The sequence below is a fragment of the Pleurodeles waltl genome, chromosome 1_2, assembly GCF_031143425.1.
Source record: "Pleurodeles waltl isolate 20211129_DDA chromosome 1_2, aPleWal1.hap1.20221129, whole genome shotgun sequence".
Classification (NCBI taxonomy): domain Eukaryota; kingdom Metazoa; phylum Chordata; class Amphibia; order Caudata; family Salamandridae; genus Pleurodeles; species Pleurodeles waltl.
In genome coordinates this window covers 658,456,748-658,481,954 of record NC_090437.1, presented here as the reverse complement: position 1 = coordinate 658,481,954, position 25,207 = coordinate 658,456,748, and positions in this window count along the sequence as shown.

The window sequence follows — 25,207 nt, the reverse complement described above, 5'->3', positions numbered from 1 at the left end:
AGTAAGACAAAGGGAGCTAAGGTGTGCCCTGCAAATCCTGATGAGTCTTCCTGTGCTAGAGTGGGAGGGAGGAGCTGTCACCTGAACTTGAAAGAGCTGTGTCTGTCCCCTCACAATACAGCCTCCAAACTCCTAGAGTGTGGCTGAGGCAGGGCAAGGAAGAGGCAGGGTCTTGTGCGCTACAAAGACTTTCCTTTGAAGTTTGCTTACTTCAAAGGCAAAAATGAGTATAAATAGTGGATCCCAAACCCCAGATTTTCTAGAACTCTTGTGGATCAAGAGGAACCTCTGCCAAGGATAAGAGCTGAAGAGCTGTGAGGAGGAGTACTGCCCCTTTGCTGTGTGTGCTTTGCTGGGTTGGCCTGCAGTTGCTGCTTCTGCCTTACAGAGGACAAAGACTAGACTTTGCTAAGTATCCTGCTTGTAAAGTTTCTTTAAGGGCTTGGACTGAGCTTGCCTCCTCTTAATAAGTCTCAGGGACACCGAAGACTTCATCTGCCAGCACCTCGACTCTCTTGCTGAGACCCCCTGTCTTGCCAAGTGGTGCCACATCCAGTCCCTGGGCTCCTGGAAGGAGAAGCTGGTATAACCTGAGTGAAGATCCACGCACCGGAGCTGAGCAGCAAAATAATTGATGCAGCACCTGCCTTGCGGGCCGTGAAATCGATGCAGCTCCTGCCTCACAGCTGCAGAAATCAACACATTGCCAGCTCAGCACTGATTCATCGTTGCCGTATGTCCCGATTTTCCACCCATCGTCCCAGGGTGTCAAATCTTCAACAACACCGCACAGACCCAAGGCTGCCTTCCCAGAAATCTAAGCATCCCTTTCCTGTGAGGAGAGAATAGGCGCACCGCTTACCTGGTGGGGAAAGAATCGACGCACGGCCTCACTTGCAAATAAGGAATTCATGCATTGCTTGCTTTTCTGATGCACCCTCACTCCTGTGGCTTTATTTATGATGCATACCAGGTACTTTGTGCTAAAACAATGCATCCATTGATTTCCATGGATTAAAGCTCTTTTTACTTTAAAATTTCATATCTTGACTTGACTTGATCTTGTTTGATTTAGATAAATATTGACTATTTTTCTTAACTGGTGTGGAGTCCTTCTGTGGTGTTTTCACTGTGTTACTGTGTGTGTTTGTACAAATATTTTACACATTGCCTCAGATAAGCCTGACTACTTGTGCCAAGCTACCAAGGGGGTGAGCAAGAGTTATCTGACCTGACTAGAGTGAGGGTTCCTACTTGGACAGGGTGGAAACTGACTGCCAACTAGAGACCCCATTTCTAACAGATGGGCTTTAAAATTGGATTGTGAAAGAGCATCTTTTGAGTAATTGTTACAATGAGAAACTACATCAGGTCCTGGCAGCCCAAGGCCCACTTTCTCCTGTAGAGTTAGGGAAGAAGGCAGATCATTGGGTCAAAACAAGGGTAACCAAAACTACCACTGGTGGGGGAGACCAAAAGAAAAAAGCCAAAATGCCCCCTCAAGGGAAAGATGGGAACCAAAACAAAAACAAAGAGTCTTCATCAGGCCCCCGAAAACCTGCTCAGGAGGGTGGGCCCGAGACACCTAACAGTCTAAGGGTGGGTACAAAGGAAAACACTTTGAGCACAACAAAGCTTGGTGCCACGATTGCAAAAACAAAGGACACCAAACTGGAGACCTTAGTTGTAAAAACATAAAGAATGCCTCTAGTCCACCTGCAGTAAATGCAGTTGCAAATCTCCAGATGGGTTCACAGTTGTGGCCTGACCATGTCAGTGAACCCACAGAGGCAACATTAGTCACAGAAGGAGTGGTAGACTTATCCTGTGCAGCCTGGCCTACGAACATGCAATAATAGAAGCAACATCCATTGATTATTGGTACTAAGGTAGAAGCCTTTAGGGACACTGGGGCTAGTGTCAGAATGGTGACCCAGCACCTGGTCCACTCAGATCAGTACCTGATAGGGAAAACATATCCTATTACCAACGCTGACAATGTCACAAAGATTCATCCTATGGCAATTATTTGTTTTGACTGGGGTGGGGTAGTTGGACAGAAAGAAGTGGCTGTGCCCCCTGTAGACTGCCTGCTTGGTAATGACCTGAAGAATTCTCCAAGGGCTGAAGTAGAACTGAGAACCCATGCACCCATGCTTGGGATCCCAGAATGGGGTTGTATTAAAATAAGGGCCCAGAGCAAACTTCAAAGTGAACACGAAGTGTCGGATCCTGGAAGAATGGACCAAATCTCCAAGAGAAAAAGAAAGAAGACTGGGGTACCAGTTTCTAAACAGACCATAAGCCAGAACCCATCTTCTCAGGAAGAGGACTTGTTAACCCCAGAGGGAACTGAGCATGAAAGGCTTGGGCCTTACCATCCAGAGCTATTTGGTCCAGGTGGACCTTTTAGGGAGGATCTGTGCCAGGGACAAAAAACCTATCCCACTTTTGAAAGCCTGAGGCAGCAAGCTGCACAGGAAGAACAAGGCAATGTCAGTGGTACCGACAGGGTCTATTGGGAGGATGGACACCTGCATACTGAGGCCAGAGACCTCACACATGGTGCAACCAGGAGGGTGGTAGTGCCCCAGCAGTCAGAGAATTGTTTTTCTCTCCAGCCCATACATTCCCCTGGCTGGGCACCTGGACCAAAGCAAACCTGGAGTATGCCAGAAAATCACTTTTATTGGCCTGGGATGTCCCAAAAGGCAAGGGACTTTTGCCAGTCCTTTGCCTCCTGTCAAGTCGGTGGTAAGACAGGAGGCCACATGAAGGCCCCTTTAATCCCACTACCTGTGATTGGGGTGCTCTTTGAAAGTGCAGGGGTTGATAATGTTGGCTCCCTTGACCCTCAAACAGCCTCAGGAAATAGATATAGCCTAGTGGTAGTGGATCATGCCTGAAACTATTACTCTTAGGACCATCACTGCCCCTGCAGTGGCCCAGGCCTTCCTGTGTATTTTTACTAGGGTTGGCTTTCCTAAAGAGTTAGTATCAGACAGGGTTCAAACTTCATGCCTGCATACTTAAAACACATGTGGCAGGAATGTGGTGTAACTACCCCATACCATCCACAGACCAATTGATTGGTTGAACGATTTATTCAAACATTGAAAGTCATGATTGGAGGACTCCCTGAAAAACGCAGAAGGAGATGGAATGTCCTACGTCCCTGTCGGCTTTTTGCCTACAGTGACATGCCACAAAAGGGAATAGGGTTTTCTCCTTTTGGACTTTTGTTTGCGCATCCTGTTAGGGGTCCATTAAGTCTTGTGAAGGAAGACTGGGAGAGGCCTCTCAAAGAGCCCAAACAGGACATTGTGGATTATGTACTTGGCCTTCGTTCCCGCATGGCTGAGTACATGGAAAAAGCAAACAAAGCCCTTTAGGCCAGCCAGGAGCTCCAGAAGCATTGGTATGACCAAAAAGCTGATATGGTAGAATTCCAACAAGGGCAGAAAGTTTGGATGTGGGAGCCTGTGGCACCCAGGTCTTTCCAAGATAAGTGGTCTTGGCCCTACCCCATACTTGAAAGAAAAGGGGAGGTCACCTACGTAGTTGACCTTGGCAGTTGCAATAATCCCAAAAGGTTCATACATGTCAACCGCCTGAAGCCCTATTTTGACAGAGCCGATGTGACCATGCTCATGGTTACAGATGAGGGACAATAAGAAGAGAGTGAACCTCTTCCTGGTCTCTTCTCCAGCAATCCCAAAGATGGTTCTGTTGATGGAGTGGTCTTGTCAGACACCCTCAAAGAGCAACAGCAAGCTTATTGCAGGCAAGTCCTCAACCAGTATGCTGACCCATTCTCTCTGACCCCTGGTAGGACTAACGGGTGTACCCATGATGAGGACACTGGAGACAGTTTGCCTGTCAAAAACAAAATGTATAGATAGACTGTGTCAGAGAAAGCATTCAAGTTGAAGTAAACAAGATGCTGGATTTGGGTTTCATTGATACCACTGAGAGCCCCCGGGCTAGCCCAGTAGTTTTAGTCTCCAAACCTCACTCCAAGGGCGAGAAAAAAGAAATGAGGTTCTATATGGACTATATGGGCCTCAAAGCAGGAAGAAAAACTGATGCACACCCAACTCCTAGGGCAGATGAGCTCATAGACAGATAGGGGGCAGCCAAATATTTGAGCACCTTTGATCTGACGTCTGGACTTGCAGATAGGCCTGACCCCTGAAGCAAAGAAAAGATCAGCATTCTCCACCCCAAGTGGGCACATTCAGTTTACTGTAATGCCCTTTGGATTAAAGAATGCCCCTGCCACCTTCCAGAGGTTGGTGAACCAAGTCCTAGCTGGGTTGGAATCCTTTAGTGCAGTTTATCTGGATGATATTGCTGTCTACAGCTCCGCCTGGCACGATCATGTGATCCACCTGAGAAGGGTCATTGAGACTCTGCAAAAGGCAGGTCTTAATATCAAGGCTAGTAAGTGCCAGATAGGGCAGATAAAGGTTATATTCTTGGGCCACCTGGTAGGTGGAGCCAAAGTTCAGCCACTACAGCCCAAGATCCAGACATTTCTGGCTTGGGAAGCTCCAACCACCCAGACTCAAGTCAGGGCATTCCTTGGCTTGACCGGGTACTGTAGGAGGTTTGGGAAGGATTATGGTACCCTAGTGGCCCCCTCACAGAACTTACCTCTAAGAAAATTCCCAATAAGATTAACTGGATAATAAGTTGTCAAAAGGCTTTTGACACTCTGAATGAAGAAGTGTGCTCTGCTCCAGTCCTGAAAGCTCCAGATTTGATTGTCTTCAGACAGTTTATTGTCCAAACAGATGCCTCCGAACTTGGGATAGGAGCAGTCCTAGCCCAGCCAAATGATAAAGGACATGACCAGTCTGTTGCTTTTATAAGCATAACACTACAGAACAGAATGGAGTGCCATAGAGAGGGAAGCCCTTGCTGTGGTCTGGGCCTCAAAGGAAGCTGAGGCCATTCTTATTTGGCTCTTACCTCATAGTTCAGACAGACCACAGACCTCTCAAGTGGCTTCAACAAATGAAAGGGGAAAACCCCAAACTGCTTAGGTGGTCCATATCTCTACAGGGAATGGACTTTAAAGTGAGACACAGACTGCCCACGCGAATGCAGATGGCCTTTCTAGGCTCTTCCACTTAGAGGATGGAGACTCCCCAGGGGAAGGGTAGTTTCATCACCTTTCATTCAGGGGGAATAGTGTGAGAAAGGACCACTGTTGAAATGGTTAGCCCTCCACCTTTTGCCTGGAAAATGATGTTGTTTCAAACTGTAAGTGCCCTGGGCCTCTGCTAAACAGGTTCCAGGGCCAGATCTATTTTCCTAAAACTGTACTATGTTTGGCTCTTCAGCCACCATTTGTAAGTCCCTAGTAAATGGTACCCCTGGTACCTAGGGCATGGCTACTGAGGAGGGCCCCTCAGAGCTGCAGCACAAATTGTGCCACTCTGAGAGACCCCACACCAGCCTCATGCAGACTGACATTGCAACTGCATGACAAGGTGTATCCAAAGTTGTAAACTCGACATGGCACTCACCAAGAGTGCCATGTCCTCTAACAGTGCATGCAATATAGGTAAGTCACCCCTCTGGCAGGCCTTACAGCCCTAAGACAGGGTGTACTATAATGCATGTGAGGGCATATGTATGCATGAGCAAATATGCGCTACTGTGTCTTTGTTAATTCTTAGACATAGTAAGTGTACAGGGAAGCCATAGCAAATGAATGTGCTAGACACTGGTCATTACCAGTTCCCCAGCTACAGGATGGCCTCTTTAAACCCTAGGTTGTTTGGTATCAAACAACTCAGAATATTAAGCCTACACTGATGCCAGTGTTGGATTTATTATTAAATGTACCCAGGGGCAACTTAGAGGTGCCCCCTGCAAAGCAAACTACCCTGGCATGGTTGCTGACTGGTCCTTACCACCAGGAATGATTCTGGACTCCTGGAGTAAGAGCCTGAGTGCTCAGAAACCAGAACACAAAGCCTTTTAAGGGCAGAGGTGTCACACCTTCTTCCCCAGGGAGGCACCCTGCACCAGCGGTCAGCTTGAAAGGCTTTGCTGCCTTTGAAACCTGATCTCCGCCTGTGTTGCTAGCAGCAAATGGCCGCCCAGCGGTTTTCCGCCCACTTTAGACTCGAAAACCAGCAGGAAACCTAGCAAGGGTAAGAGGAGTGGCCATCCCCAGCCTGCACCACCCCACACGTGTGACAGGAGAGGTGACCCCTCCATTTAATTTCGCCCCCATCTTGGATGGTAAGAAAATTGCCAATCAGGGTTAGGGATGTGTCCCTTTCCCAAAGGATGTGGTCTTTTAGTGGGTGTAGCCAACCTAAGGTAGGTTGCCCATTGGCCACTACCAGGTACTCCCCCTAACGCCTCCTAAATATAGTATTTAGTGGGCATATCTAGACCAAGACCGATTCAATGGACACAAAGAAGACCAGGACAAAGAAGATCCATGGCTTGAGAACTGAAGCCCTGCTGCAGAAAGAGAAAGAGAAAGGTGTCAAACCCTGCCTGCTGCTCCAATGACTTAACCATCGCCTCTGAGGTGTTGCTTGATAACCTCAAGGACTCTAAAAAAAAACAGAGCACCTCCAGCCTTCCTTCTGGAAATAGCCAAGAGCCTCCCTGAGAGTGAAGGCATCACTCTCCGACACTCTGCAGGGAAGGAACCTGTGAAGGTTAGTAAAATGACCAGCTGCTGACCAATGACCAAGACCCAGCAGCCCAGCCAAATTCCTTACAACAGCCCTTAAGGGCAAGACCTGCCAATATGCCAAGTTTGGTGGCACTGCGACTCTCTAGGGCTGTGGTGTACCACTACCCAGTGTACCAGACCCCTAACATTGGACACCCAGAAGCAAAGTCCACTCTGGACTCCCAAAAGCCCACAAGCAAGCACCAGTGGAGGTACTTCAGGACACCCAAGAACCACCCCCCCAGAGCGGTCCTGCTGCCCTGCAATCCACCCTCAAATTGCCTGCTCCTGACTGCAAGGCCTCCAAGATGCATGACTCCTGATTGACCTATCTTTCACTACACCCAGCCTCCCTGTCCCCTGCATCAACCAACCAGCTGTGCTCTAGGGATCCCTAACCTCTTGCAGCCTACACCCAGCAAGGGGACTCAGCGGACTTACCTTTAAGTCCAACTTTGCAGTGTGTTTCCAAGTGGTCCCCTTCTCCTTTGGGCGCCAGCTCAAATACCTTCAGCCGCTGGTACCGCTTGATCCGGGAATCACCCGACATTCTCTGACTTGCCCATTGGACATTCCGACGACCTCAACCTAAAATTAGAAGGTGATATTTGTGAGAGCATTGCCTGATTTTGTATGCATTTTAAAGCTTTTCCCATTGATTCACATAATGCGTAACTACACACAAAAACAGAACATTTACTAAACTTTGAAAAATCATAAGAAAAGAAATACTTACTGTATATTGATGATCTTGGTCTTAAAAGTGTTATAAAAATCTGAAGTATTTTTGTAAATTGGTATTGAGATATTCTTCCAAGTGTTTGTCCACATTTATTGATACTGCGAGTACAACAAATGCTTAGCACATCTCCTGGATTAGCCTAACTGTTCAACCACACTACCACAAAAATTAGAGCATTAGGTGGTCTACTTTTTACCTCTGTAAACCAAAGTGGGGTTGCTTGGACTCTCTGCACAGTACACGTCATTTTCGTACACTATATAGAGAGCCAGCCTCCTACAGCTACTGGATGCCAGGCACCCCCAAAGATAATTCAGAGATATTCAGAAGGTGAACCCATGTCTTGTGGACTCGTGAGTGTTAGTTGTGACTGGATTTGTCACCTAAAAGGGACATCAGCCTCCACAAATGATTTACATGGTGACCGCTGTGCTGCAAATGCACAAGGTCTGCATCGGCAGCCCTTGGAACCCTACGAAGAGGACTTCATGGGACCCTGAACTTCTTGGCCAGAGTTGCCCCCGCTCACCTGTGGACCAAGGACTCGACCGGACTTCACCCCTGTGAACAGCAAAGCATCAGGAGCACTCCATTATTGTCTATGGTGATCATCCTGTAAAGTTTGGATCTTGCTCTAGAAACACTCTGGTAGGCAGGTAACTGTTGAAAGTATCCTCTCTGGTCCGTGGAGCTCTGTGCTGTCAGGCTTGGTCGTCCAACTCAGGCCAGAGTTGCCGAACAAACTTTTCCAAACGTTTGGAAAGTTCTTGTTGACCAATGCTTGTTTGAGGTTGATGCTAAAGTTATTTATTCCTTTAGAATCTATGTCCTCAAGTGGATTTTGATGATCAAGGTCTCTAAAGACACCTAAAAGTCTAATCTACTTTTCTAACCTGGTGTCTTGTTCCTTTCATATTGTGTGGCTGTCTTATCCTGCTATTTGGTTTTGTTAAATGCTTTACGCATTGTTACTTTGCTAAACCTTATTGCTTGCAGCCATAACTACCCAGGGTTGAACTTAAGGTTGAGTAAATGTAGCTGTCTGGACCCAAGACTGTTTTTGTGAATGTACTGCAAAATACGGCTACCCAGCCATACTATATAGTACACTCCAAAGCCTCACAGGCCGCACCTACTGTTGACTACTATCTTTGGCAGGCTTGCTCTCAATACTCACATCACAGTATCTAGGAGAATGGCCCTCTATGGGTTGTGCAAAGCTAGGCACATTCTACAGGGGTTGGGCAGGCAACCACACGTTGGTTTACAGAGGTAAAAACTAGACCACCTAATGTTCTAATTTTTATGGTAGTTTGGTTGAGTAGGTAGGCTAACCTTGGAGAAGTGCAGAGCATTTGTTGTACTCACATTATCAATAAATAAGACCACACACCCAAAATAGTAACTTGAGACCAATTTACAAAAATACTTCAGATTTAAAAAAAAGAATTAAGACCAAGATCATCAAAATTGGGTAAGCACTTTTTAAGTTATGAATTTGTGAAGTTTTAATAAAAATAGTCTTTTAGTGCATAATTACGCACCATAGGATTCAGTGGAGAAAATACTTTGAAAATGAACATAAAATCTGGCAATGTGTTTACCAACCTCTCCTCTTGCAGGTATGTCGAGGTCTTCGGTGGGCACTATGGACCAGCTGGACAAGTTCAGGCGGTTCCTGGTTTCGGCGGGAGCAGCTGAAGAAAGTCATTGGAGCTGGTGCCAGGCCACTGCGGGGAACCACTCGAAAAAGCACTGCACAGGCAGACTTAAAGGTAAGTTCAGTGGGTCGACTTGGAGTGTCGAGGTTGCAAGGGGTGAGGGACCCTTAGGGCACAGCTGGATCTTCAGCGCAGGGCACAGGTCGGCCGGGTGCAGAGTGAATTGGTGAGCCAGGAGCTGTGCGTAAAGGTGCCCTTGGAAGCAGGAGGTAGGTCACTTTGAGGGTTGCTTTCAGGTCAGCAGGGGAACTCTGGTGGGAGGCCCTGGTGGTTTCTGAAGACTCTTGACTGGGGCTTCCTCCTGGTCTTTTTACAGTCCCTAATGGACTGTCCTTCTTGGCGTCCTACGTGAGTGACCATTACCCAGAGCTATTGCACGGTTTGGCCACTGGAGGGCACAGTGCCACCAAACTTGGTACACTTGCAGGGTTTCTCCTCACGGTCAGTCGGGTGGAGTTTGGTCTGGCTGTGTTGTCCGGTTCCTTTGTTAGGAGTTGGTCAGTGATGTGGCCTTCACTAGGACTTTGGTCTTCGGTTGGAGGAGAGTGATGCCATCACTCTGGAGGGAGATCTTTGGCAGTTTTCGAAGAATGGAGGTCCTCTGGGGGTTTGTAGAGTCAGCGCAGTGTCCAAGCAACCCCTCAGCAGCAATTGTTGAGTCCTGGGTGCAGCAGGCAGGGTTTGATGCCTCTTATTTGTGCTGCAGGACTTCAGTTCTCAAGCCTTGGGTACTCTTTGTTGCTGGTTTTCTTTTGTCCTTGGAATCTAATTTCTTGGTCTAGGGATTCCCACTTAATACTGTATTTAGTGGGCGTTTAGGGGAGTACTTAGTAGTGACCAATGGGTCATCTACCTTAGGGTGGCTACACCCACAAAGTGACAATTTCCTGTGGGCAGATATCACTTCCCCAAACCCGATTGGCTATTTTCCTTCAATACAAGATGGAGGAAAATGAAATTGAGAGGTCACCTCACATGCAACACCTTATTGGTGGCGCATGCTGGGGCTGACCACTCCGTCTATCCTTTGTATGGTTTCCCGCCGTTGCTCCTGCCAAAAGTGGGGGTTTGCAACAGGAGCAGCCAGCTGCTGCTAGCAGCAGGCTGAGGGGTTGGGTTTTAAGGGCGGTCAGCCCTTTGAAGCTTGCTAGCAGGGCAGTGCACATTCCTGAGGGAGAGGGTGTTTGCACCTCTACCCAGAAAGGGCTTTGTTCTGGGACCCAGAGAGTAGGATCTCTCACCCCAGGGTTCCAGATTCTTGTCTGGTGGTGGCAGGCTGGTTGTGGCCAGCTTCAACCATACAAGGGTAGGTAGCTTTAGCAGGGGGCACCTCTAAGGTGACCCCTGGGTACATTTGGTAATAAATCCAATATGGTAACACCAGTTTGGATTTATCATTTAACGTTTTTTTATACCAAAGAACCCACGATTCAGAGAAGCCATCAGGCAGCTGTGAACGTCGTACTGACCAGTGCCAGCACATGTATTAAAATGGTTGCTCTGTTCACTTATTATGTCCCAGGTTTGGCAAAGGACACAGTAGGGGCATATTGCTCATGCATCTATGTCCACGCGTACAATATAGTGCACCCTGTGTTAGGGCTGGAAGGCCTTCCAGAAGGATGACTTACCTATAGTGCATGTAGTGTGTAATGGACAGGGCGCATAAGCTATGGCCCATGTCGAATTTGTCCTTTAGGATTGCATCAGAACACTCAGCCTGCAATGGCAGTGGTGGGTGCTTCTGGATGCATGGTCCTAGAGGGTGGCACAATCTGTGCTGTTGCCCTCAGGGGCCTACCCTTAGTACCCAATGCCCTCTGGACCTAAGTACCAGTTACTAGGGACTTATAGTGGCAGCTAAAGGTGTTGCCAATTGTGCCAATGCATCACAACAGTTTTAGGGGAAGAGATCTGGCCCAGGGAACCTTTGTAACTATATCAAATACCAGGCAAAATGTTGGGGCTAACCATGACAAACCATGACAAAAGAGGCCTTTTCTCACACAGTTGAATGGAAAGGATAAAGGGTGAGTTCTCCATAAGCAACAGTGGCCATTACGATATCCGTGGGTTCAAGCTTGGTTTTGTGATGATATAGGCACTTTGTACCTACTCCACACATTTGATACATCAGCACGCCTTTCATGTCCTCCATAACAAACTTTCATCCACTTATTGGGTTGGTTCACACCTATTGCAGAGGGGGTTACTATTGCGGCTCTCAGCACAACAGCTGAAGTACCAGAGAATCTGGGATTACCAATTATCTAATAGACAGAGGCAAGATTTAGTACTCATGTTAAAATAAGGTTGGGCTGCTGTTTCACCCATTGTTGAATGGGAAGAAGTAGGGCTTCCATGAACTACTCCACAACCACCTAATGTAAATCATTTTTTTTATTGGAGGTTTCCATGCCCAGCCTTGTGTCTGCATTATATCTGGTCCTATAATAAGGCGGTTGAGGCATCTTGTTGGGTTGAAGTATAATTTTCCTGGAGTGATTCCGATTTGTCTCCTCGTCAAATCCTCCCATTGTCAAGAGTAATGCATTTTTAATTTCTGGAAAGGCAGTGGTGCCATTTGAGTTTGCAGCTTGGTAGGTGTGAGGAAATGCAATTTAATATATGGTGTGTTTGTGTGACCTCACCTTGTAATAAACTCACAAACCTGTCTTGAGTCCAGTTAGGCTAATTTGTAAAACTTTGGCTCCTCCCTGGGTAGCTGTGGACTGCGCAGTCAAGCTTTACAAGTGCAAAGTATTTAGAAGTACCAAAACAATTAAATTAAGAACAAAAAATGACACAAAAGAAAAAATATGTGGTATTATTATGAATTTTTAGACACCAAAATGAGCAAAGTCCACCAGAGAAACTGGAGGTTTTCTGAGTTATAGATTTTATTCAAATCATACACCATAACTTTTCACTCAAAATGCAAACAAGCATTGGCAACTACAGCACTTAACAGTTACTTTGTAAACTTTGCAAAACCTTTTCAAAGTGTTTGGGTACTCCAGCACGCTCTGGGTAATCAACTCCAGCAGGGAGCAGGTCATGGGGACAGCCATCCTGCTGTCAATGTTGTGTCCAGTCTAGTTTCAGGCTCAATGGGCAAGTTCCCGAAGACATCAATGGAGTGATCCTGAGGCAAGGGATATAGAATGCTGAGGATGCTGATCTGATCGACAGGAGACTTTCCACAAATGCAGTTGGGCAACTTCAGCCACTGGGGTTTATGTCCCTTGAAGTCCAAGTAAAGTCCAGCCAAAAACCTGTTGCCACTGGTCTACTGATCTTCCATCACAGCAAAACACCTTGTGTGACCAAATTGCACTTCAATGACTCTGCTGGGTCCAAAAGAGGTCCAGCAAACTTGGGTGAAACTTTTGAGAGTTTGGGTTTGGTCTCCATGGCTGTGCTTTGGCAGTCAGCGGCAAACAAGCAATTTTGGCTACTAACTCTGCCAAGACGGCTTCTTCAACTTTTGTGGCCCAAGTCCTGGAACAGGAAGTAAGCCAAGTGACTCTTGGAGTGAACCTCCTCTGTATGGGGCTCGAGTATTACTTTTCCTCGAGCAGAGTATTAGAGGCACAGTCTTCTCTTTGCTAGCCCGGGACCAGCAGGTGCAGTCCTCCTTTGGTCTTTTCTTCAGTGCAGGTGTGCTCTTATGCCTGGGTGCTAGAGGTGCCACTTTTATGCCCACAACATGCCCTCAGGGTATGCGGTGACTACTGGCCTATGGTCTACCAGCTCCCTCCCACCTCATGATGACTTCCTGCAAAGTGTGGCATCTAGCTATCACAGAATACATTATTCTTTCCCTTCCCAAGATGGCAGAACCCTTCTCTCAGTGTGTAGAGCTTCGTAGCCCACCATAGAGGTGGAACTACCTGAGGGCTTCACACCCATGGGAAAACTGGTTTCACAACTCTTTTCCATTCCATGTCCCAGATGCCAACCTGTCTACCAGAACAAAAGAGCATCCCCTCTTGTGCATGTCCAACATTTACCCTTCAAAGGTGGCTTACCTTTAAAGCTCGCCTTTTTGGTTCCCACCCTGTGGAAGAGATAACACCTCTTCCAACGGCAGGCCCCCATTGTGTCCTTTCCTGCGAGTCATTCACACCTCTCCCCAGGTGAGCAGAAGGCTGTCTTGTGGCCAGCATCTGCAAATGCCACTGGAAACTTTGGGCAATAGAATGGCAACTTTTGAAAATTAACTTTTACTCAAAAGTTACATTGGATTTGACCTGGGTAACAAGTCAGGGTTAATGCAAGGATCTTTTTGATACCTTGATCAACTGTGGTATTCCTATTCCGGAGTTAGCACAGCTGAGTTGACTGCGTGTAACCCTGTAATTGCCAAGGGGACTACTAGTTTTTCCACAGTAAACATGGCAATTTGGGTTTTTTACCGTTAGGACATATACAAATATCTGTCCTGCTTTTTATTATACAAAACCCTGCATTATGGCTTGATAAGCCTACCTTAGGGGCGACATATATTTAAAAAAAGGAGGTCTGGACTTTGTTAGTCTAATTGGCAAAGTTGAGTTAGCAGTTTTGCACTGCTCTACCAGTCTACAGGGGAAAGCTGGGAGACATGTTTTACTTTGTCATGCTCATGGAGGCACAATAAGTTCTGCAGTCCATGAGGGACAATTTAACCAACAGCCCCTGAGTACCATATATCTGGGACTTATAGGAATGCCTAGGCAGAATTTTGATTAAGGTGAAGTAATCAGAGTAATTTCAGTATCTCTGCATTAAAGAATAAAGCTGAATCACTGAAAATTACATAATTACTCTTGCTCACGTAATTAAGATTAATTGGGGGAAAAATCTCACTGCATGAGCACATTTAGCTAGCAGCTGCTAGTGGTCGCTGTTCGTGTTCTGCTGCATTTAGAGGTGTTTTTTAGTGCAAAAAGCATCCTTGCATCCATTTTAGATGCAAGGGTGCCTTATGCGCTAAGAAAGTAGCACTAAATGCTGGTAATAAGTTGGTGGAAAATCTGTCTACAAGAGCACATTTAGAGAGAGTGAACAGTTGCGTGCGTGCTATTAGTGTTCTGTTGCATTTAGCTCTATTTCTTAGCTCAGGATGCATCAGGATGTGAGTGGGCATTTTTGCACTAAGTAATATCGCTAAACGCAGAATACCCCTCGCATATTTCCCAGAATTCTTAGGTAATTCCTGTATCATAAGCCTTTCCTTCCCTGAAATGAACACAGCTCTTGTGAATGCAGAGTATTGCTTTCGACAGACAAGAGAGTTCTGAAATATAGGACCTTGACACAGGTCATGACAGTTACATCAGTTATTCCATATTAGTGACCACCAATTTTAGGTTGCAGCCAAGTCTATGGATCGGTTCTGGTGAGACATTGTAAAATTAGCATTTTTTAAAGAAACTGTTCCATGTTTGCTCTTTGGAACATCCTCCTGGTGTTTGGACAGGGCCTAACTGGCTATCGCCCCAAAGGCAACATGGTGGTAAGCAGTTTCAGAGAGGGTAGATTACCAGGTATCTCCCACTGTGTATTTGAGATCTGAGGCGTGTTGTCTGTTTGCAGGGGCTGATGAAGTGCGCTGACCCAAGGATTATAGTGGTTATTATGACCGCCAGACTCGCAGTGCCGGCTCCACCGCCAACAGGCTGGCAGTGGGACTGCCACATTATGACCGTGGCGGAGCCACTGTCAGACCACTGACACCGCCAGGCTGCCGCAAGCCAGCAGCCTGGTCCCAGTGGTTTGTCATCCTCCAGGGCCCTGGGGATTAAGAGTACCCATCTGCCAGCCTTTCCATGGTGGTTCACACCGCATGGAATGACTGGTGGAATGGGGGACTCGGGGGCCCCTGCACTGCCATGCAATGCACTTGGCATGGGCAGTGCAGGGACCCCCATGCACGGCCCCATCGCGCATTCCACTACCCAAATTATGGGCAGTGGAATGTGCCACGGGTGCTGCTGCACCCGCTGCACCTCCACATTGGCGCCGGCTCCATTAGAAGCCGGCTTCAATGTTAAGGCCCTGTTCACCGCAGGGCTGCTGTGAAGTCCTATTATGGCCGGCGGGGTTCAGGCCGCACAGGCGGTCTGAGGCCGGGAAGAGTTTGGCGGGCGGCCTCTGCTGCCCGCCAAACTCTAAGGGCCAGATGTAGCAAGCCTTTTGCGCCTCGCAAACTGCGAAAAACGCAGTTTGCGAGGCACAAAAGGCCTAACGCGATGCACAACCTCAAATTGCGAGTCGGTACCGACTCGCAATTTGAGGCTGCGACTCGCAAATAGGAAGGGGTGTTCCCTTCCTATTTGTGACCGCATCGCCATGCAGAGTTGCTTAGGGACCGCGAATGCGGTCGCAAACCAACTTGCAGTTACCATCCACTTGAAGTGGATGGTAACTCATTCGCAAAAGGGAAGGGGTCCTCATGGGACCCCTTCCCCTTTGTGAATGTCACAAAAAATGTTTTTTCAGAGCAGGCAGTGGTCCTATGGTTTCGGTATTTTTTCTTTAAGGAAAACGGGCTGCAAAAAGAAAAAACAAAAACTGCTTTATTCAAAAAGCAGTCACGGACATGGTGGTCTGCTGTCTCCAGCAGGCCACCATCCCTGTGAGTGCCTAGACTCGCTATGGGGTCGCAAACTGCGACCCACCTCATTAATATTCATGAGGTGGGTCTTTGCGACCCCATAGCGAGTCGCAGAAGGTGTCTGAGACACCTTTCTGCATCTCGTATTGCGAGTTGCAATTTGCGAGTCGCTATGACTCGCAAATTGCAAGTCGCAATTTCATACCTACCTACATCTGGCCCTTAATGACCACCTATGTGTGGTTGTACAAGCAGCTGTATGCGTCCAGTAGGGACTTCTACAAGTGTCCTAATGGGCTCATGGATAAGGGTCGTTTGCAGTTAACGGCAAGTCTCACTGACAGGTGAAGTTGTGCGAAGGGCTGTTTATGAGCTTTCATAGCCCTGATGTGATGTGGCATGAATGGTGTCTGATTAGCCATACCATGTGGATGAGTGTGGCATCTAAGAGTGTAAGTTGCTTTTCCCTCGTAAAGTGAAATAATTGATGGTATTCTGAGAGCTGCATCTATGGTTGCATCTGCAGCCTACTAGACTAGGAGTACTGTTGGTTTGGTCTTCTGGTGTGTTACGCAGATTGCGCTTAGCTGGCCTGGTGCAGTCTTGGCAGAAGATGCAGTAGACATGTGACTGCACTCATCGTAGAAGCATTATGGCTCAGGTGGTTGCCTGCAGGGCCCAGGTAAGCATTAGATAATATGCCGGTGATACGATGAAGTGCATCATGGGTGATCTTTTGTGTGGAGCAGAGTGTAATGTGCTACATGAAAACACAGACACTTTCATGGATCTGGTGACACCAACATGATGGCCAGTGCTTTTAATAATAAATGGTGGTATTCACATGTAGACCACATTCTCCTAGGTTTAAAGAGGTTTTGTTTGAAGTCTTTTAATTATATTTTTCATATAGTAGGCCCAGTCCCAGTACTGAGAGAAAAGACAGGAGAATCTTGGAAAGGCCTATTTGGAGCCTCTGGAGGGTGATACATCGAAATTGCCTCATCTTCACAACCATTTCAGAGAAATGTTGGTCGCAAATGTGATAGAGTCTATCAGATAGACAACATCGCATTAAGGAATGGATAGTAAACAGTAAGGACATTAGGAGTTGCTGATTCAGAGTGTATGTTATTTCATGTACTAGTCTTTGTATCTCTTTAGATCCCAGTCCACAACGGTTTACTTTAATCATTAACGGACCTTTTATTGTAGTGCCCGAGTGGCACTGTACAGGGTGCCCACAAAATATATTCCCATAATAACGAGTTTGGTACACAGGTCATGTGTCTGTGGTCTTTGATAATGAAGTTGTAGAGGCATGATGAGTTTGTGAGGCATGTGGGACATTATACTGGAGACATCCTATGCTGTGTAGCATGCTCAGGGCTGTCAGCCAATTTCTCCTACAAAAGATTCAGTTAATCAATTTGACAATTATAAATTGGTGCCTAAGGTCAGACCCTACTGGGACAGAGAAATACACCCTCCTTTTTAGCTGTCATTGAAGTCAGGGGACCAAAATGGACCAAGGGGTATTTGCAGACCCGCAAACAAGAAATAGGAAAAACATACAATTTATCAAATGCGTACGTTTTAACATGTGAGTTATAGAGCCAAACTGTGTAATTCTAACACACTCCACGTAAGGGAATGTTAGCTTGCTTCTGAACACTGTAAATCATTTTTGATAAGGAATTAAGGCAATTTGCGTTAAATAAGCTAATTGAGTTAGCAAGTAAATGCTACATGGAGTGGTGAAAATAGAAATTGGTTATATGGAAAATGGTAAGAAATTGGCACTACAGTGAAGCAAGATTTTTGATAACACGTGTTATCAAGAGTTCTTGCTCTCTGTCTTCCCTGGGAAAGATTGTAAGGAAAAATGCAGAGAGGCTGATATAAAAAGTAGGCCCAGAAACAGTTGTGATTTTTTTTACCAAGTTGGAAATAGTGATACTGGCCCAAGATAAAGCTTCTCAGCCAATCCGGCAATATTAGCAATAAAATAACAAATGAGACTGGGCATACCTAACCTGTGTACAGCTACGTACACTTGTTGGCCACACAGCTGCAGAAGTGTGAGAAATGGTAGTAAACTATACTACATGTACCCATAACACACAACACTGTAGCACAAGCAACCATAATAGCGTAGTAAACTCTACCACAGGCACCCGTAGTACAGGAAACTCAGATTGGCAACATATACCCATTTCAGCATCTTACATCTGTGGCAATGTTTTTTGGGTGGTATGTTTTTGTGCATCAATAATAACATGTACTCTGCATTCTCACATATAGGCTGATTATCATATCTGGAATTGAAACACACTTCTGATGATGTATAGAAATGAAGTTATTAATGTGTTTTAGTTAGGCCACATATCTGTGTAAATTTCCATTTAGAGCAAATGGCTGCTGTCCATGTCACTCACTCTTGTACATCACACACATCCTGATATAATAGTTTATCTCCACCGCAGTAGTTGACCTGCTCACTCTGAATCTTTCATGGTGAAAATGTAATATTGCTATGTTTTCCATTCCTTGACTGGTCCTGTTAATTCAGAGATATTCTTATTGATCAATGTTTCATATTTGAACACCTACAAATGACATTAGAATTGGGATGTGCTGATGCGTTAAGGTAATGATGTTTATTGTTCTGATTTTCTAAAGAAATTATACTTTGCTCACACCATGATGAAAATTGCTATTATTGTATGCAAGAATTGTGTATAAAAACCCCTTGATTCTGGGGGTAAGTCAGATTTTGGAAGACTTGCTGCCCAACTATTTACCGATTTTGCTGCTCATTTGGGACTTTGAAAAAATAATAATTTTCACATATGCTATATTGAGAGCCTTCATAGTATTTGTTCTGTGTCTTCTATTTTTAATATTGTAATAAAACCCTTCAACGTTTAATTGGTCTACAACTCAGTAATTGAGTGGGGTCCCTATTACTTTTAAAAGTGTTTTGCACTGCTAATTTGGTGTTCGCAGAGGTGCCTTAACTCGGGAACACATTGTCTCATGAAATTGAGTTTAATAATGTCTCCAATCCAGTAACCAGTGTGGGAACAGAAGGAGATACATTTTGTGATTTCTAAATTTTGGGGTACAGCTTTGCTTTACAAAGCTTGGTAGCAGGGTGGTTGCACAGTAAAGAGTTCCTCCTTCTGCTAAGAGACCCCTTTAGGTTCCCTTTTTACCATTTATGTCAAGTCTGGGGAGTTAGTGAATTGTCCAGTGGAGTTCCCGGTGTCAAGTCTTTACAGAGAGGTCTGACTTGCAGTGCAGTTCTTTAATGATATGAAGGGTAAATATGAACGGGGAAAAAGTATTTTGTAAGTTATGTATTTTTCGGGAGTGTTTATGGTGTATTTCTGAAGTTTGAGTTTTGAGATGGGTTGTTATGCTGTATGTGAGATGTTTTCTTAAGCAATGCTATTCTGGGATTTATTGGTAGTTCGATCACTGTTGTTTTCATGTATTATTCTAATTTGTGATTTCAATTAGATTTGCTTTATTATTGATTGGTTTGGTTATCAGATTCATCAAAATCCACGATCTCAAGATATTGTGGGTTACTTGTATACAAAAGGTAGTGTGAGGCACTGCATGCACACAGGTATGGGTTTTCTAAATTAACAAGCTTTCATTTTCAGGGTTGCGTATCTAATTGGGTTGCTGTGCTTTGCTCCTAAGGGCATAGGAGTAATTGCATTGAGTGAATTGTGATTTAAAAGGGTAACACAAAGGGTGCTGTTTTGTTGCTCTTGTGTCTATTGTTTGCAAAATTGACCTTTGAATTGGTGATTTTCTTCCCATTTAGGTTGAGTAGACAAGGATTATTTTACTTATTAAATTTGTTGAGAAAGGGCTTAGTGTTAGTTTTTCTCATTCATGGAGAAGTCACACTGTGATTGGTTAGTCAGGAAGGGAGCTGCACTGTGATTAGTGGGATGTCACCACAGAGCTATGCTATCATTGGTTGGTTGCTGATAGAGCTGCACTGGGATTGGTTGTTTGTTAGTTTCTTTAGTGGGACTTTTAGATCTCTCTGAACAAAATAAATGGGTACTGCGTTAAAATAGCCCAAGGTTTCCATTGTACCTTATACTGAGGGTTAGAAGTTATCTGCCAAGGGAACGCCTACATACAAAATGATGACGGACATTTGGTTTTACACATGTACCAGGGTTTCTGTATGGCATGAATATACCACTTTTAATACCAATTTACAGTTTTCTTTAGAGAGTACCATTAACATTAGAAAGCTAGATTTTCTGAGACAGAACGTCAGTGATAGGAAGATATTACCTAGATCTGCATAGTTTGAGGCACAAAATAAATGGGATCAAATGGCCATAGAGAAGGAAAATGAGAAAGCTAGTTTAGGGCTCATTGAGGCAGTGGTAAGAAAACAAGTGAGATTGACAAGAGAAATGTCGGAGGGAGGATACAATGGAGAGATTTTCCTGATTCAAAGAAACAGATGACAAAGAAATCAAATAAGGGAGAAACACAGAAACATGACACAGATGAGTAGGATAATTTTCAAAACTATCTTTTGAATTTAAGACCACCTCCATATACTGATAGTGCAAAAGGGACTAATCTTGGTCCTACTGGAGTGTCATATTTGGGTGCAGCAAGAATTACTACAGCAGAACAAATACAGAGTCCAGATATTGTTGTGAGTACAAAGCCAGTGACCAATCTGATGTTGCAATGACAATTACAGAGTACTAGCAGAGATACATCAGGTGTTTTTCAAACTCAAACTATTAATGCAGTAGTGGTCGAAGAGCCCTCTAAATAAAGAGCTAATAATGTTGAACTTTTAAAATTGAATTTGGAAACATTTTGAGAGGGATAATTAATGTAAATATATTATTGTCCTACAATGTTGGTGAAATAGGGTGCCTGATCACAGAGGCGAACTGATGTGCAAGTAAAGCACACAATAAAATAATAAAGGAATTGGCTGAATAATGTGAGATTGTCATCACCAAAATTGAAAATTTAGAAATAATTATAAAATGAATTTGACTTAAGATTTTATTGAAAAAACAAGGGAATGGAGTGTTTGGAAGAAATACAGAGAAAGATAGAAGAGAGGGACAGCAAGTAAAAAGAAAGCCAAAGAGTAAAAAGGCAGAAAGAAGGGTTCACTTAGTGAGCCAGAGACAGGGTTTGAGTTTCCTTTAAGAGAAGTCCATGAAAGAACTTAATGCATGTGCCTTGAATGAGAGCCTGTCTTTAGGCTTTCACTACAATTTTTCCAAAATTGCAATAAGAGTCTGAAAGTTGGTACAAGGAAGTTCATAAGCTAACCACATTTTCACAAATGCTGTGAAGTGATTTAATTTAATTGTTTGAAATTGTACTTCCTAGTAACTTGTGGTCTGATTATACGTTTTCTCTTGCTTGGCAAACATGAAGAACCAGTCAGAGTTGCTTCTAATAATGTTCCTTCTGAGGAGGTAGCAAGCAAATATAATTTAATTTATTGCTTAGTTAATTAAAACCATTGCATACAGATCAAATCAATTTGCCTTAGCATTTGTCATTTCATAAAACCTTTCAAAGAATGATCACATCTACCCCGACTAAACATCACGGCTTACCCCCTAAGGTACCTGCACCAAAGGTGCTGCCTATCCATAAAACTGGCACTTTAAAATACTACCTAAATGCTTAAGTGCTTGACATTGAGCAAAATCAGCAAAGTGCATGATATGAACCATATTGTGAGTCCCTAGTTGGTCACTAACTCTGTGTCTCTTTGGCCCTACCATAGCTCTTAAGTGCTCGACATTGTACAAATCTGCAAGGTGCATTGTATTAAAGTATATTATGCATTCCTGGTCGGTCACTAACTCTGTATAGCTGCGGCCCTACTACTTGATACATGACTGCACCGTTTTGCAGGTGCCCTGAGTTTCCACCATAATTGTCAACTCTAACATTACATAAACATTGTTCAGACCAACTGTGCCTTTAGCTAGAAGTCACCATCAACCCCTGTTGCATGTACACATAAAGCACTGCTGGATGACAATTCGCCATTTGCACATTCAATTTTAGTATTTTACAGAGTTAATCTGAGGCATATTATTGATCCTTAACCAGCTTCGATCTTGATATTACTCAGATGTTTTGTCACCAGGTTAAAGAAATTAGGGCCAGATGTAGGTAGATTCCAAATTGCGACTTGCAAATTGTGAGTCAGAGCAACTCGCAATTTGCGAGTCGCAAATTGGAATGTAGGATGGTGTCCCTGACAACATCTGCGACTCGCAAGGGGGTCGCAAAGGCCCACCTCATTAATATTCATGAGGTGGGTAGCAATTTGCGACCCCCTTGCGAGTGGCGGCATTCACATGGATGGTGGCCTGCTGCGGACAGCAGACCACCATGTCTGTGACTGCTTTTTAATAAAGCAGGTTTTTTTTTTTTAATGCAGCCCGTTTTCCTTAACGAACCACGGACCACTGCCTGCTCTGAAAAAATGTTTGCAGTTCCATTCACAAAGGGGAAGGATTCCCATGGGGACCCCTTCCCTTTTGCGAATGGGTTACCACCCATTTCAAATGGGTACAAACTGCGATTGGTTTGCGACTGCGCTCGTGGTCACAAAGCAATCCTGCATTGCACTGCGACTCGCAATTAGGAAGGGGACTCCCCTGCCTAATTGCGACTCGCAAACCCATTTTGCGATTCGGTAACCAGGTTACCGAATCGCAAAACGGGTTTTGTGCATTGCAAAGTGTATTTTGCACGTCGCAAACATTGAAAATCGCTGTTTGCGATGTGCAAAATGCTTCCTACATCTAGCCCCTAGTGCCTAAGCGAGCCAGGGTGATCGAGTTTCCTCACAGCCATGTAATGACAGCTTGCCTGCAGGAGCGGATATGGAGCTTTCAAAATGGTAATTTAAGAAGTTTCTTCTTGGTTTCTAAAACTGTCGGACACATACATCAGATATGCAATATCAACTCTCTTTTTTTGTTTCTGCATAACCAACAACGTAGATCGGTCAATCTGCCCTTCCATGTGGGGATGAGATCTTTAGTGTCCCAATGACCGAATCAGTAAAGCTTAAAAGTCCTTTTTAGAGTGGGAGAAAAATGGGCTGATGAATATGCCTGTGACTTTAGTCTACTATAAGAGTTAATCACCGTCCAGGCGTGCCGCCTCCTTGCAAATTAGTTACCTTATAGGAGTGACAGGTGTTTTACTGAAGTATTTGTTATGCAACTTGGGGCTTCTCTTTCGATGTTACTGTCCCATAGATCCTGAATGCCGAGTTCTTCTAAAGCCTTGCTTAGATATTTACCCCAAGAATGAGCTTATTTTTTCCCTATTTGTGCCACAGTTTCACGCCAGCATAGATTATTCAGAGACCCAGTCTCAGCTGTCAGGAGTTTGTGGCACAGTTTTATCCCTTCGCTGCCAGGCCCTTTTCTCCTCAGGTGCCAGACCTTTTTTTGGCTATTTGGGGCAGTTTGCGCTTAGGCCCTCATAACCTTTTGTCCACATAAGCTACCCACACCAAATTTGTGTCCTTTTTTCCAACATCCTAGGTATTCTGGAGGTACCCAGAGTTTGTGGTTTCACCTGAAGGAGACCAAAAATGTTGCCAAAATACAGCGAAAATTTTGTTTTTTTTAAAAAAAACAATGGGAAAAAGGGCTGCAGAAGAAGGCTTGTGATTTTTACCCTGAAAATGGCATCAACAAAGGGGTTGCAGTGCTAAAATCGCCATCTTCCCAGCTTTCAGGAACAGGCAGTCTTGAATCAGAAAACCACATTTTTCAGCACAATTGTGGCATTTTACTGGGACATACCCCATTTTTACTATTTTTTGTGCTTTTAGCCTCCTTCCAGTTAGTGACAGAAATGGGTATGAAACCAATGCTGGATCCCAGGAAGCTAAACATTTCTGGAAAAATCTGAATTCAACAAGGGGTCATTTGTGTAGATCCTACAAGGTTTTTGTCACAGAAAATAACAGCTAAAATAAAAACATATTGAAATTGAGGTGAAAAAAACCAGCCATTTCCTTCCATGTTTTACTCTGTAACTTTTTCCTGTGATGTCAGATTTTCAAAAGCAATATACTGTTACTTCTGCTGAACTCTTCTAATTGCAGGGATATATAGGGCTTGTAGTTTCATCAAGATCCCTAGGTACCCAGAGCCAATAAAGGAGCAGCACCTTGCAACGGGTATACAGTAATTCATTTGGGGAAATATAAAGAGTGAAAAATAGGTATCAAGGAAACCTTTGTATTTCCAAAATGGGCACAAGATAAGGCGTTGAGAAGCAGTGGATATTTGCACATCTCTCGATTCTGGGGTGCCCATACTAGCATGTGAATTACAGGGTATTTCTCGAGTAGACGTCTTTTTTACACACTGTCATACATTTGGAAGGAAACAATGCAGAGAATGACAAGGGGCAATAACACTTGTTCTGATATTTTGTGTGCGTGGGTAGGCCTAATGCCTGCGACAGGAAACGTAACATGAACACATCACATTTTTACATTGAAATCTGACGTGTTTTTTGGAAAGTGCCTAGCTGTAGATTTTGACCTCTAGCTCATCCGGCACCTAGGGAAACCTACCAAGCCTGTGCATTTTTTAAAAACAAGACACCTATTAGATTCAGAATGGGGTGACATGTGGAGCTCGCACCAGGCTGTCTTACCCAGAATCCTTTGCAAACCTCAAAATTTGGCAAACAAAAACACTTTTTCCTCACATTTCAGTGACAGATAGTTTTGGAATCTGAGAGAAGCTACAAATTTCCTTCCACCCAGCGTTCCCCCAAGTCTCCCAATAAAAATGGTCCCTCACTTGTGTGGGTAGACCTAGTGCCCGCAACAGGAAATGCCCCAAAACACAACGTGGACACATCACATTTTCCCAAAGAAAACAGGACTGTTTTTTGCAAAGTGCCTAGCTGTGGATTTTGGCCTCTAGCTGAACCGGCACCTAGAAAAACCTGCCAAACCTGTGCATTTTTAAAAACTAGACACTGAGGGGAATCCAAGATGGGGTGACTTGTAGGGCTCTCACCAGGTTCCGTTACCCAGAATCCTTTGCAAACCTCAAAATTTGGGTAAAAAAACACCTTTTCCTCACATTTCGGTGACAGAAATTTCTGGAATCCGAGAGGAGCTACAAATTTCCTTCCACCCAGCGTTCCCCCAAGTCTCCCGATAAAAATGGTATTGCACTTGTGTGGGTAGGCCTAGTGCCCACAACAGGAAATTACCCAAAACACAATGTGGACACATCACATTTTCCCAAAGAAAACAGAGCTGTTTTTTGCAAAGTGCCTAGCTGTGGATTTTGGCATCTAGCTCAGCCGGCACCCAGGGAAACCTACCAAACCTGTGCATTTTTAAAAAATAG